Source organism: Rhinatrema bivittatum, chromosome 1 (genome assembly GCF_901001135.1).
Source record: "Rhinatrema bivittatum chromosome 1, aRhiBiv1.1, whole genome shotgun sequence".
Lineage (NCBI taxonomy): Eukaryota > Metazoa > Chordata > Amphibia > Gymnophiona > Rhinatrematidae > Rhinatrema > Rhinatrema bivittatum.
Window position 1 is genome coordinate 241,188,599 of NC_042615.1, and position 14,386 is coordinate 241,202,984.

Sequence of the window (14,386 nt, forward strand, 5' to 3'; positions counted from 1 at the left end):
TAAAATTATCGGACGATAATTTTAATCGTCCTAAAACGATTCACATCCCTAGCCAATTGTTATTTAAGTTTTCCAACTCTCCTTTATTTGTGCAAGTGTCCCTCAGTAGATGGGGCCTAGGAAAAACTCATCCTCCAGGGTGTGGAAAAACAAGCATCCCCAAGTAGGCCAGGGTATCATAGATATAGACGGAAATGCCATTCTAAAATACTGGAGGGGTAAAAGGGCTGTAAAACAATGCATGGCTCCCATTCCCTGGGGTGAGGATTCTGGATGGGGGTCTCCAGAAGAAACCAAGTATTACAGCTCTCCTTCTCAGATGATAACAAGTGATCTTTCAGATGAAAGATTCAGGCAGGAGGGAGGATGGCAGCAAAAATCTTCCTCCCAGATCAACAAAAAAAAATCTTTATACGTATATTCAGAAATTGAAAATCTCTGCAGTAGGTTCCACCAGCTACCAACCATGGGTTATGAGATGTCTTTACTAATCTGACCGCTTCAGAAAATTGGACTTTCTCTTAAACCCTTCCTAGGCCAAGAACCAGGGGTCTCACAAGAAACTCCAAAAGTCATCAAAATCCACAAGAATACAAACTGGAGGCAACGCAGACTGACAGGTGGTATACTGGAATAGATTAAATCTCCCACCTATGCTGGGTCCCACATTGTGAGGCCTGTTTCCTGGAGTAGGAAAACAATAAACTATAAAAACTCCTTCTCCCACAAACCCCAAACAGAATTTGAAACTGTCACTCAGATCTATGACTCAGTTGCTTTTATACAGATAGAAGGGCTTAACCACTGCAGCAACCTCACTGGAGATGTTGTTCCAGACATGGTATGACCCTCCCTCCTCTGCCTAAATCTTAACTCCTAGTCCAAAGTTGGGAACTAGGGCCTTCTAGTGGAGATCTCAAAGGGTCACCACAGAAGCAACACATAGCATGACAGCTTTCAGAAGTAGGGTAGGGTTCCCAGTACAGAACCCATGGCAAGAAATTTCAGGGAAGGCAGCACAGTCAGATAGTCTAGCAGAGAAGGCAGGAATAAGTATTCCATCAAGGGTGTGATCTTTACCCTCCTTGTGGGTCTTTTAGAGTTGCTGGTCCAGTCTGACCAGGGGCCTTAGTGTCTTCAGCTGCCCCTTGGTGTGGAAAGGTTTTGAACAGACATGATTGAGAGTAAAGAAGGAGTCTTCAATAGGCACAAAGCCCCTTTGCCCTGCCTCATGAAGGGGGTCGACTTTCAAAACATTTATATGCATAAAACCCAGCTTTATGCACATAAATTGTTCTTACAAAATAGACTGGGGCTCTGGGCATGTAAAAGTATATACGTACTATTGCGCAAACTTGAGAGAGGGCTCTAGGGGCGATCCGGGAAACTACAGACCGGTTAGCCTGACTTCAGTGCCAGGAAAAATAGTAGAAAGTGTTCTAAACATCAAAATCACAGAACATATAGAAAGACATGGTTTAATGGAACAAAGTCAGCATGGCTTTACCCAGGGCAAGTCTTGCCTCACAAATCTGCTTCACTTTTTTGAAGGAGTTAATAAACATGTGGATAAAGGTGAACCGGTAGATGTGGTATACTTGCATTTTCAGAAAGCTTTTGACAAAGTTCCTCATGAGAGGCTTCTAGGAAAAGTAAAAAGTCATGGGATAGGTGGCGATGTCCTTTCATGGATTGCAAACTGCCTAAAAGACAGGAAACAGAGTAGGATTAAATGGACAATTTTCTCAGTGAAGGGAGTGGGCAGTGAAGTGCCTCAGGGATCTGTATTAGGACCCTTACTTTTCAATATATTTATAAATGATCTGGAAAGAAATACGACGAGTGAGATAATCAAATCTGCAGATGATACAAAATTGTTCAGAGTAGTTAAATCACAAGCAGATTGTGATAAATTGCAGGAAGACCTTGTGAGACTGGAAAATTGGGCATCCAAATGACAGATGAAATTTAATGTGGATAAGTGCAAGGTGATGCATATAGGGAAAAATAACCCATGCTATAGTTACACAATGTTAGGCTCCATATTAGGTACTACAACCCAAGAAAGAGATCTAGGTGTCATAGTGGCTAACACATTGAAATCGTCAGTTCACTGTGCTGCAGCAGTCAAAAAAGCAAACAGAATGTTGGGAATTATTAGAAAGGGAATGGTGAATAAAACGGAAAATGTCATAATGCCTCTGTATCGCTCCATGGTGAGGCCGCACCTTGAATACTGTGTACAATTCTGGTCGCCGCATCTCAAAAAAGATATAATTGTGATGGAGAAGGTACAGAGAAGGGTGACCAAAATGATAAGGGGAATGGAACAGCTCCCCTATGAGGAAAGACTAAAGAAGTTAGGACTTTTCAGCTTGGAGAAGAGACGGCTGAGGGGGGATATGATAGAGGTGTTTAAAATCATGAGAGGTCTAGAATGGCTAGATGTGAATCAGTTATTTACTCTTTTGGATAATAGAAAGACTAGGGGGCACTCCATGAAGTTAGCATGTGGCACATTTAAAACTAATCAGAGAAAGTTCTTTTTTACTCAACGCACAATTAAACTCTGGAATTTGTTGCCAGAGGATGTGGTTAGTGCAATTAGTATAGCTGTGTTTAAAAAAGGATTGGATAAGTTCTTGGAGGAGAAGTCCATTACCTGCTATTAATTAAGTTGATTAGAAAATAGCCACTAATATTACTAGCAACAGTAACATGGAATAGACTTAGTTTTTGGGTACTTGCCAGGTTCTTATGGCCTGGATTGGCCACTGTTGGAAACAGGATGCTGGGCTTGATGGACCCTTGGTCTGACCCAGTATGGCATGTTCTTATTCCATTTTGGGGGGGGGGGGGGTGAGGGAGGAGGAATCCCTGCATAGTTTTTGATATTATAAAATATGTGCAGAAGTTTACCACATAAATTATACCCTGCAAACAGGAGGTATAACTTTAACTGAGCATTTTCAAAGCCAACTTATGTGCATAACTTTGCTTTGAAAATGCTGGCTAAAGTTTGCTTGTACACGTTACAAACCGACTTTAGAGCTACCAACCCAGTTATAACATTTCCCTGCCTATTGCTTACATCACACATCAAGGAAACAATGGATAACCACAATGGTGTCATACTGAGACAATGTACTGTGAAGAACTCTTCTAGTGCTTAAATTGCTTAACTTTTGCTTCACATCAGGAATATGATGTAAAGTAAGAGGAAGGTCCATGGGTGGCCTCCTGCTCCCTCAGTGATTCACCCATTGTGCAAGGTTTTCATTTCTGAACTCCTCCAGCCTGCTCTTACACACTTGATGCTGCTGAAATCCATTGCTACTGCCTCCATGGGAGAATCAACATGGCTGGATGATGACGGATGATTCAAGCTGATCCTTCACTTCCATCTCTTAGTGCAACAATACCGAGGGTGGATGTATTAGATCCTGAAGTTTCACTGGGGTCAGCACTGGTCGGTGTGGGCATCTCGATACTGAAATTTACAACGTGTGAGTTTTCATCAGGCTTAATCATCATACATTGCAGAATGCATTAGAAGGTGGTGCTATTAGGGGAGCTTTAGATGGAAAGCAGGATTTGTTAAGACCTGGAATTCCTAGTATTTTCTTCTCAGCAAACAGCCCTGCCTTCTCCCCTGAAGTGCTGGCTGCTTTGTCATTACTGCATGGCTTTCTCTAGTCAACCCTCTACAGTCGTGTTGGGTAGCATTTGGAGGGGTCCTGGTCTCTTTGGAAGAGTCTCTTTCATCTATAGCTGTTATTAACTTTGACATTCATGCTAGAATTAATTTCCAGGAAACTACTTTATCTTCTCAGACAGAAAAAAATTGATGGTTTGAAAAGCTCCACCAATCGACTGGTGGAGGTTCAATCAATTTTTGTTCAGGCCAAAACTGCTACGCATCGTAGACTTGAGAACTTAGAAAACACTATGAGATTTCTGAATTGAGTATTACATTTTCCAAGATTGTCTATATTCACTCTGGTGGAACTTTACAAGAAATATGTGCGTGAATTCTTAAGATACCTCAGGAAGCAATTCCTCCCATTAGTAAAATATTTTTCCTTCCCACGTCTAAGGAACCAGAAAAGATGGATGGTGCTTCTACAATGTGGATCAAACTAGAAAATTAGGAGCTTTCTGATATACTTGAGAGATTGGTTGATGAAGAATTGCATACTGTTACTTTATTTGTGACCTTCATTTTTCCTCAAGATCGAGTCTCAGTTCTGTGGCTATTTTTTCAAAACCTTTAAACCCATTTTATGAGGTATAAGATGTGGATCTTTCCTGATTTGTATAGAGCTAGCTGGGTCGGGAGCATCAAAATAAATTTCTTGGTATCTCAGAAGAAATTATTAAATCTGGGGGCCTCTTTCCTTTAATGTTTTCCATGTAAATATGTAATTGTATTGGCTAATGTAAAATAAGTTGTTTTGTTAATCTTCTTAGCTTAGGCTGTTTATTGATTCTAAGAGACCTAGTAATAGCTGATTCCCCCTTTGGATTCAGTAGAAGGTAGTAGGGCAGGCAACACGTTTTTTGATGATTGTGTGAAGGATTCTCTTTTTTTTTCTTTGTAATTTTATATCTGATTTTTGTCTACTCCCAGGCTTTCCTTGATACTCTTTAGATATTTTGGCATATTATGTTTGGTGTTTTGTTCTAAAATACCTTTTCCCCTTATTTACAATTGTACTCTATTTCTCTCACAAGGTTTGCTTGTTTTGTACATTTAAAATGAATACATAAATAATAAAAAAAGGAAATAATGTTGTTACCTATGGAATGCAGGTGGTTAGATATTTGCTTGAGGACAGCGTGCACCTTATAGAAATTTCGGTTCAGTTGCTGAATTTATTTTCTCAGAGGCTTCATTTGTTTTCAACGTTTCTGAGCCCACTTTTGATAGCACTCCTCATTTCGGTCTGTCCCGCGATGATCTATTGCTCCCGGAGGTACTGGGAGGCAGCTGGCTGGTGTTTCATAGATGATACTGAGGGGCTTCCAAATGAAGAGAGCTAAGAAATGGGTGGCAAGGGGCTGCTGGATGGAGCCACAGCTGGAGGGATTCTTCCTCAGTACGGCTTTCTGAATCCTCTTTCTCTATCTTTTGTTGGTGAATATTCAAGAGCAGGCTGAAGATGTCCAGGCCATACCCTTGGCTTCCTTCTTTTCCCTCTCCAGCACCATGGTTGGGGATGAACCACCTCCAATATTTCCTGGGAACCACCTGAAAAGAATGACATGATGGAATGGCTGACCTGATTAATTGGACATGTGGAAAGGAGAGGAAGAGGACATAAGTGTGAATGTCCTTACATGAAGATTCTGATTGAGGTGTGGATTTATGCTGACCTACATCAATACTAACTACTAGTAAGATGTTGTGAGTCCCTGTTGTGCAGGTATTGCCTCTCGCCAGCAGAGGGCTCAGTGGGCCTCTTGGACTACTTGTTTAGTCCTCCCAGCTCTATGGTCTACAGTTCCTGCTAGCAGCCATCTTGTTCCTGTTTGGACACAGTTATCTTCCAGGATGACAGTCTGCACTTTGCCAGAACTTGGTCTTATGTTTAGTCTTTCACTCAGTCCTAGAACTGGTCCTTCATTTTGTGTTTCTGTTTACTCCTAGATTGCTTTGAGTATCCAGTGTTCTTGTTGGTTCTAATGTGCTTTGTTTATCTAGTCCTCCTGCATTTTTCCTACACTGCTTCTTTGGGCATCTTCATATCTCCAGGTTTTCTTGCAATGATCCTGCTTTGCTTCTGTAGATTTTTTCATATCTCTAGGTTTGGGCTCTACATTGTCATATTGTGAGCCTTATGTTTCCTATTGTTCCTGTCCAAGTCCAGCCAGCCACCAGTGCCCAAGGGTTCAATCCGAGGAGAAGGTGGCATTCATAGGCAGAAGATGCCATACACCTGCTCTAGTTAGAGCCTGTCAGTCTTTCCCTGCCTGTGCACTGTCTGCTCTTGGCTTTTGGGTCACGCCTTCAGCAGATTATGGTGACACAGATGTAGAAAAGTAGTTTGGTGCCCTTTTATCCAGTAAGTCTAGTTGTCCGCATGTGATCGTATATACCCTGAATTTGGATATGAGAAAGAAGTGGAAATTTAGAAATGTTCTCCTGAAACCTTTGGTCCTGAGCTAGGTCCCTGAAGTATTTCCAGATTGCCTGTATTAGCTATGTTTTTTTTATTTTATATGACGGGCAGTGTGTAAGATCCACTGTGCCTCCCCCTTGATGTATAATAGAAATGCCCTGACCCATGGATGTAGTGGCATTTAGACAGAACATGTGATTTTACCTGCCCTCTCTGCAGCTTGTGCTGTAGCTATATCTCAGACAGCCAAGAAGCCTGTGACTTGTTCAGAATCCAGGATAGCCTTCAGCCTGTCCTTCATGTCATAGGAGCCAACTTTTGAAAATGATTGGGGGTGCTGAACTCAACACAAATTATTTATTTATTTATTTGTTTTATTTAAATTCTTTTAATATACCGATGCTCAAGACCAGGTCTTATCGTACCGGTTTACAGTAAACTAGGGGGAACCAGTTAACAGAGCAGTCTTCCCCCCCCCCCACCAGCAAAAAGGAAAAAAGAAAACACTGTGGATCATGAGTATGACAAACCAGCCCATATTTAAATGTCCAGAGAGAAGTAAGCAATATGGACATGGGGAAGGCTCATGTGACCAAAACAAAAACTAGGGAAGCTCCAACATCCCACTATCATTTTTCTCCCCAACCCCAGCTCAACCCCACTAGTCTCCTTCCCTTCCCCCCTACAGTCCATCCATACCACAGTCTCTCCCCCTCTGCCTGTTCCACTCCCTGAACCCCCTTAGCCTGCTCTGCGCCCCATTTTCCCCTTCATCCATCTTCCTCTTTTCCCCACTCATTTCCTCTTCCCATCCCATCCCTCCTCTCCTCATCAGGTTCCTCCTCACCTCTCTGTAGCCAGCTCCCCCCCCCCCCCCACTGCTTCCCTTCATTGGCAGGCTCAGCTCTCGGTTTGTGATTTTTCCCTCCTCCACAGGCTTGGATCACTGCCCTGCTCTGTCCTCCGTGAGCAAAGCCACGTCTCTATTTTCTAGAACTGCTCCTGCCTTCCCATCCTCTGCAGGACTTCTCCTGGCACTCACAGACCACAGCCGGTCCCATGGCGGTAAAGAGTCCACATTGCAGAACCTGAGTCCGGGCAGCTCAGCGATCGGCATCTTCCCAGCTCCAGGTTTATAGCGACCTGTGGTGCTTTCCCACTCTTAGCTTAGAAATCACAGAGATAATTGCTGTCTCCTGAGGGATATAACAGGTGAATTATGTTTTTTTAATTTTTGTAAACAAAGGGGAACTGTGTTCCCCTTCACTTCCTCACAATTCAACCGCTGACCATAGCTGCTCCTGAAATCAGTGCTGAAAAGGGGGAGCAAATTTTTTTTTAACTCTTTATTTAAACAGGTTTTTTTTTGGCGTAGAACAAATTAAAGATAAGAAAGATACATTCTTAACTTGTGCACAGAGGGTCAGTACCTTATTTTAGACATGATAACAGAGAGGTTAGACACCCCACAATTATATCAGCTATGTGTTGCAGTCCTGGCCGCGAGCACCGCGGTCCGGCCCTTACCTCCTTGTTTCCGGACCTGCTCCCGCCTCCGGAGCCCTGGCTTGCGGCCTGTTTGGTGGCGCAGCCCTGCTGGGGCTGCGCCACCACCATGAAGGTGCCTGAGGACGCCCTGCTCCTAGGCGCGCGCGCGCCACTTGGGCGCCTTTCTAGCCCATTTCCCGCCAGTGGTGACTCCGCCCAGTTCCTGATGTCAGATGCCGCGGCCTTGATAAGCCGGCCTCGGCCATCCAGTCCTCGCAACGGGTTAGCTTCCTGGTTTCCTGTTGCACTGTGCCCTGGAGTGACTCGCTTGGCTTCGTCGCTCCGTTCCTGCTACAGTTCTTGCCTGGTTCCAGTACCTGAGTCTTGCTACAGTTCCTACCTGAGTCCTGCTACAGTTCCTGCCTGGTTCCAGTACCTGAGTCCTGCTACAGTTCTTGCCTGGTTCCAGTACCTGAGTCCTGCTACAGTTCCTGCCTGGTTCCAGAACCTGTACCCAGTTACAGTATTGCTACTGTCCTAGTCTGGTTCCAGTTACCTGTCCTGATCCACAACCCGCCTAAGTCCCAGCAGCCGGGCCCCTACAGGCTCCTCCCGGGGGGCTTCGGCTTCCAAGGGTGAAGCCACCTAAGTCCCAGTGGTTGGGCTTCTACAGGCTCCTCCTGGGGGAGTACCAGCTTCCAGGGTGAAGAGCATCTACGTCCCGCCTGAACATCTGCCCAGCCTGCTATTCATTAGAGACATTGACCATCTATTCCCAATCTCCAGCAGGTCGGCCCAAGGGTCCACTAAACTGAGACTCCCACAACACTATGTCTATAACAATATCATATAGCAAGAGAATTAGGAAGGCCATAAAATTGATGATAAGTATCCCAGACTCTCATATACCTATTACTTACAATGTTAACTTTTCAAATCCTAGCAGATTTGTTCTATAGATGCTACTTCTTGCATCTGAGACTTCCAATATTCAAAGGAGGGATTACTTTTCCAAAAGGTCGCTGTAGTAAATCTAGCTGCAAGCAATAGCTGACCTGCTAGTTAATGGTATTTTTGTGGTACGAAAGAGCCCACTTATCTACCCAGGAGACCGAACTGTTTCTCAAAGCTACTTTCCCCTTCTTATAGCCCATGTCCCCTTTCTCAACTCTCTCAGCTCCCTTTTGCCCTCACAGCCTATGTCTAGTCCTCTCCCTCTCCCACAGCTTCACAATTAGCCTTTCTCTCTCCAGCCCCTCTTCTCCTTAGTTTCCTCATCTCCAGACCCTTATAGTAGCATTCTTTTCCAGTCACTGTCCCCTTTTACAACAATCTTTCCACTTTCCAGTCTGCATTTTCTCTCCTCCTCGATCCATCTCCCAGCAGTTCTCAGCCCTTCTCTCACCCCTTTCATAGATCATCTGTCCTTTTCTCAGGCTCTTTCCCTTTCCCGGTACTTCTGTCAGCAGCTCTCCCAATTTCCAACTGCATCTCACAGCAGACCAAAGGCAGGAAGCCTGTCTGTCCTACACTGCTGCTGCTCTCTGGTCCTCCTGCTACCATTGGTCAAACATTCCACAGCCAGCCAGTAGTCTGCAAGGGAAAGTGGGAACTTTAGTAGGGAGACACAAGCACTTCCTACCTGCCTTCCTCTGTGGCTCTACAACATGGAACTCTTATGTCTTGGTCCATAGGCGAGCAGGAGATAATATGGAAGGTCCTCAGATGTCCATAGGGCTGATGTCTTTGGCTCATTCCTTTTCATCGGCAGTTCAAGGTGAGTTATATATTGGTATAGTAGATATTTTACTGTCTGCAGAAAGCTTACAATCTAAGAGGTCAATGTACTAAGCTGCCAATTTTTTGGTGAAAAAGTTTTTCACAAAATTTCGCAAAACAACTATAAATGTGGAAAACCTTAAAATGTGGGTATTTTGTGCAAAATTGCATAAATAGCTTTTTAAAAAAATATATTTTGCAAAAGTGATGTTAACAGTACCAAATGTTTCCACTTAATCCAGTATACGCAAACGTTTTCTCACAAGCCACATTAGTAAGCTGCTACAATACAAAATTATAGAAAGCTCATTAATGTTTCTTTTGGAAAAAATGAGCATGTTAAAAAGACTTTGCAGACCCATATTTGGAAAAAACAAAACAAATCACTACCTCAAAAAGTGTAGTTTTTTTTTTGGCCAGGCCGGGGATGCAGTGGATTATGTAAACTGCTACATGAATTAAAAGGGCCTCACAGCTTTTGTGAAGTCCCCCCCACCTCCACCCTCTTAGACTGATAAAATATTCCTGGTGGCCTTAGTGATGTTCATCCCGCCTACATCCTTATGCCCCTGACCCCTTCCTGCTCCCTAACCCCCCCAAAATGAAGAAAAATCCCAATTAGAGGTGAATCCCCTACTCGCCACCCCCATGCCCCCAAAAGCTTGCCCCATTGCAACAATTTATTTATTTATTTAACAGTCTTATATACCGACCTTCATGGTAAATAACCATATCGGATCGGTTTACATTTAACAAGGGTAAACTGAGGTAACAATTCTGGTAAACAATAGATAACAATGGAAAAAGGAATAAGTCAAAGTTACAATCAACAAGGAATAGAATAAACTTGGAAGCTTAAAACAAGCTGGAAGGAAGATGAAGGCAGGTAGAATAAATATAAAGTGATACGATTAGTTTAACGGGTTAACGCTTATGCTTTAACCCGGAAACCTTCTGGGTATAGGATCACTCCCTACTTGCTCCTGCTCTGTCAGCACCTGATTAAAAATAGCATCAACTAACCGCAGGAACTCTTTTTACTTGTGCAATGGAGCTCCTGCAGTCAGCCAGTGTAATTGGCATGGATGAACGAGACCGGTGTGAGTGGGGATTGCTACACATCCACAAGATTCCTGCCACTATGGGGTACTCTTTTGGGGCATGGAGGGATGGAGCTGTTTTCTCCTAATTGGGGTTTTGTGTCATTTTGGTGGACAAGGGGACAGAGCAGGAAGGGGTCAGGGCTTGACACAGGCATCCAACTTGTACATTTTCAGCTCATGAGGGGCATGGGGGTCTGGGTGGGGGACACCAGGAACTTTTTATAAGTCTTGAAAGAGGAGAAATCCCATGGACTGCCAGGCCCCTTTAAATTTCCTCGGTAGTTTGCATGGACCTTTATGTCCTGAGTCAGTTTCATGCATTGCCACCGCTGGGAATGTACAAAGTCCCTGGTAGTGGCAATGTATGAAAATGGTCTTGCATAATTTTACTACTATTGCACACAAAATGGCCACTAATCTATGGTAAAGTCCATGGGTTAGTACAGGGGTGGGCAATTCCGACCCTCGAGGGCTGTGCAAATTATACTCTCAACCTAGCTTAATAGCAGTTAAGTAGAGAGTGCATCAAGTTTGAGAGTACCTTGTACAAATCTCATCTTTGTGTAACTTTTAACACTCCAAATCACTTCAAATCTTTACTGATGTCTACTGTGCTGTTCATACCTCTTATTGTGCATGTAAAACTTCCCCCCAAAACCTAGACCACCACCAAAACCTTACCCCGAGTTACAAGTTGCCCCTCTTACAGTGGTATAAAAAGTTGACTAATAGGTGTGCATCCCCAGAGGCGCTCTCTCTTCTTTCCTCTCCTCTCTCTCCCTGCCCAAAACAGGATTTGTAATATTTATTGCCAATCCCATTTCGGGCATAACGCACAGCGTAATACCAAGAAAAAAGGTGTAGTTATTTCAGGCATTATAGCATGCATTATGCTATCACACACAATGTTAAACACCCCTCATTTTCATAAACTCTGCCCAAACTCCTCCCTTTTCACTAAATTTTTAGAATTTGAAAACACATCTTGTGATGTGTTATTTAAAGCATGCATTATGGTGTTATTGCTGGCGTTAGGGACCTAACTCCCGCGATAAGGCCCTAACGCAATTTGATGAATGACCCTCTACGTTTGTAGCTGAGGGATTGGCAGGTAAAGGAGCATTACCAGGATTTGAGCCCTGACTTATCTAGTTTTCAGCCTGCTGCTGTAATCAATAGGCTATTCCTCTACTACAGAAAAATAGAGTTTGCTTGTAAGGTGGAAAATAGGAGGGATCTTTGTGAAACAGCTGAGACAGAGAAGAGCTGCAGATGCTTGTTTTAGGAAAGTAAAAGATTTAAGCAATCTCAAGTTGGCAGGGTAAGCTCATATAGTCTGCAGCGGTTCCCCAGTTCATGGGATACTGGAGATGTTTCCCGGTTGAATCCCGAAATCCTGATAATTTATCTGTAGTGTTCACCTGGGATCAAGGAATTCACCTACTTTTTGTATGAAAAAGCAGGCATGTCTTTAATGAGTTAAACTTTTGAAGTGTGAGCAAGTGGAAAATGTTCAGTGCGAGCAGAAGCTTTCTGTATTTTTCAGTTGAGTCTGCATTGCCCTCCAGGCTTGAGGCTGGAAACCACTTAAGTCATCTTTTCATGTTACCAACTGTAAGAAGTGAATAGCACTGAAGATCTATGGCTTCTTGTCTCTTGTTGTAGAGAGACTGTATATAGACTATTGCTATTGTTTGAAGTTATTGATCCCCTGCTTAAATTAAAAGTATAGGTAAATCTCGGAATCTCAAACCCAGTGTGTGGGATATTTTTTCAGATGAGGAGTACTATTGCTTATCCCCTACCACTAGGGACTAGAAACATATATCTTTCCTTCTATGGACAAGAACTTTGGAAGCTTGCTCATATGATATGAAAACAAAATGGTTAAATATAAATGGCATCCATATTGGGACCCTGCTAGTGGGAGGAATTCCAGATTCTGCATCATTTGGACGATGTTTGTATTTTCCTTGGCTTGATTTCTCTGTTGTTTTTAGCACAGGAAGCAGCAGAGTGCCAAATTGCAAACCAGTTAGACTCTGGGAGCATTCACTGAGTGACATGGTGGGCATAATTACTGTGCATCCACACAGTAAGCAGGGCAGTTTGGTGTGGTGCTGATACCTCATGCATGAAAGAACCATTGGATGGAGATAGTGTTGGTGGTCAAGTGAGCAAGAATGTCAGAGAAAGCGCTGGGTTACACACTGGGGAAACATAAAAAAAATGCAGTGGTCAGTGAGTGAGTGGACACCAGGGAAAAGGAATGATGTGTGAAAGAAGATGTTGACACTCTACAGAGCAGAAATGGGGGGGGGGGGGGGGGAAGTGTTTGGAATGCTGTGTCTGTTTTTAACTTCACTACCAATGATGACTGAATTTGGCAGTCCATCCAGTCATGTGGCTAGAGTGCACAGCCTGCCATCTTCCAGAGCCTGTTTAAAAGTATGCTGTCCTTCAGGCTGAGCACCCCTGAAAAATTTAGAAAGGACCAGTCTTTTGACTTTGTGTTTGTATCTGTGGGTGACCACAGAAACATTCAGCCCCGATATTGTCAGCTGCATCTGAAGACAGCAGGTCTGAAAAGATCATAAAATCTGCAGGGGACATGGTGATTATTGGAGCTTCAACTGAAGTTACCGCTAAGCCAAGTAAGTCCCACACAAGGAACGTGCTTCCTCAGCACACAAATGACCACAAGAACTTAAGATATGCCATACTGACAGTGGCCAGTCTTGTCGCAAGTATCCGGTACACCAGCAGATCCCAAAACGTAGATATATTTGTTGCTGGGTTGAAAGGAATGCTAGGGTTGGGCTTATGTGGAGAGTGCTAAGGTTGAGCTGACAGGAACGGAGACTTCTGGGGTCAAAAGAGTGCTTGAGATAGACTGGGAGAGAGTGCTGGGGTGGGGCTGGAGGGGACAGAGAGTGACTGGGGTGAAGAGAGTGCTGGGGTTGAGCTGGGGATAAAATCCCTGGGGAGGACCAGTTCCTTGTTGATCAACGAGGGAAGGGGCGATCTGATTGACTTCCCCTTCTCTGTGCCCTTTCTCATGCTCATCATGGGGGACAGGGTTCCCATTCCCATTCAAGATCCTTACCCAGGTTTAGAGAAGTGGAACTGAATCAGAAGAATTTCACACTCCCACACACGTGCATTACCCGAATGACTGACTTGCTCTGCAGGGAAGAGAGGGAAATAAGGAGCTGGCTGAGAATGGGCTGGGGGAAATGCAAGGGTCAGGCTGAAGGGACGGAATTTTGAAGTGACGAGAGTGCTGAGGCTGAGTTGGGGGAAGAGTGCTGGGAGGGTAGATTGAGGGGCAAGGGGTACTGGGGTAAAGAGAGTGCTGGGGGTTGGGCTGGGATAAGAGAATGAGTGAAGAGTGCTGAAGGAGGACCAGTTCCTTGTCAATCACAATCTTTTTAAAGTATTGCATATTCTCTCCGCACTGCAGCAATCACACAGGAACGATGCAAGAAAACCAGATATTGTGGTAAAGAGGAAAAGCTCAAGAATGGCATTGCTGATAGAAGATCTACAAAGGGGTAGCCATGATGATGTGGACTCTGTCCTCAAATGCTCATCATGGGGGACAGGGTTCCCATTTCCAGCATACCAATCCCACATATTCAAGATCCTTACCCATAATAAAGTGGACGCTGTCCTCGAATGCTCATGCTTCAATAAATAGGTTAGTCTATAAGGTGCAACCTGCCTCTTCTCATTACTGCTGATAGAAGTGTTACTACCAAATTACTATTCTGTAGACCATATGGAGAGAGAGAAGATCTGCAAGTGCCAAATGATGCAATCAGAGACCAAGAAAATGTGGCAGAAAAATGCAAAAATAGTCCCAATTGTACTATGTACCACTGCCTGATTAGA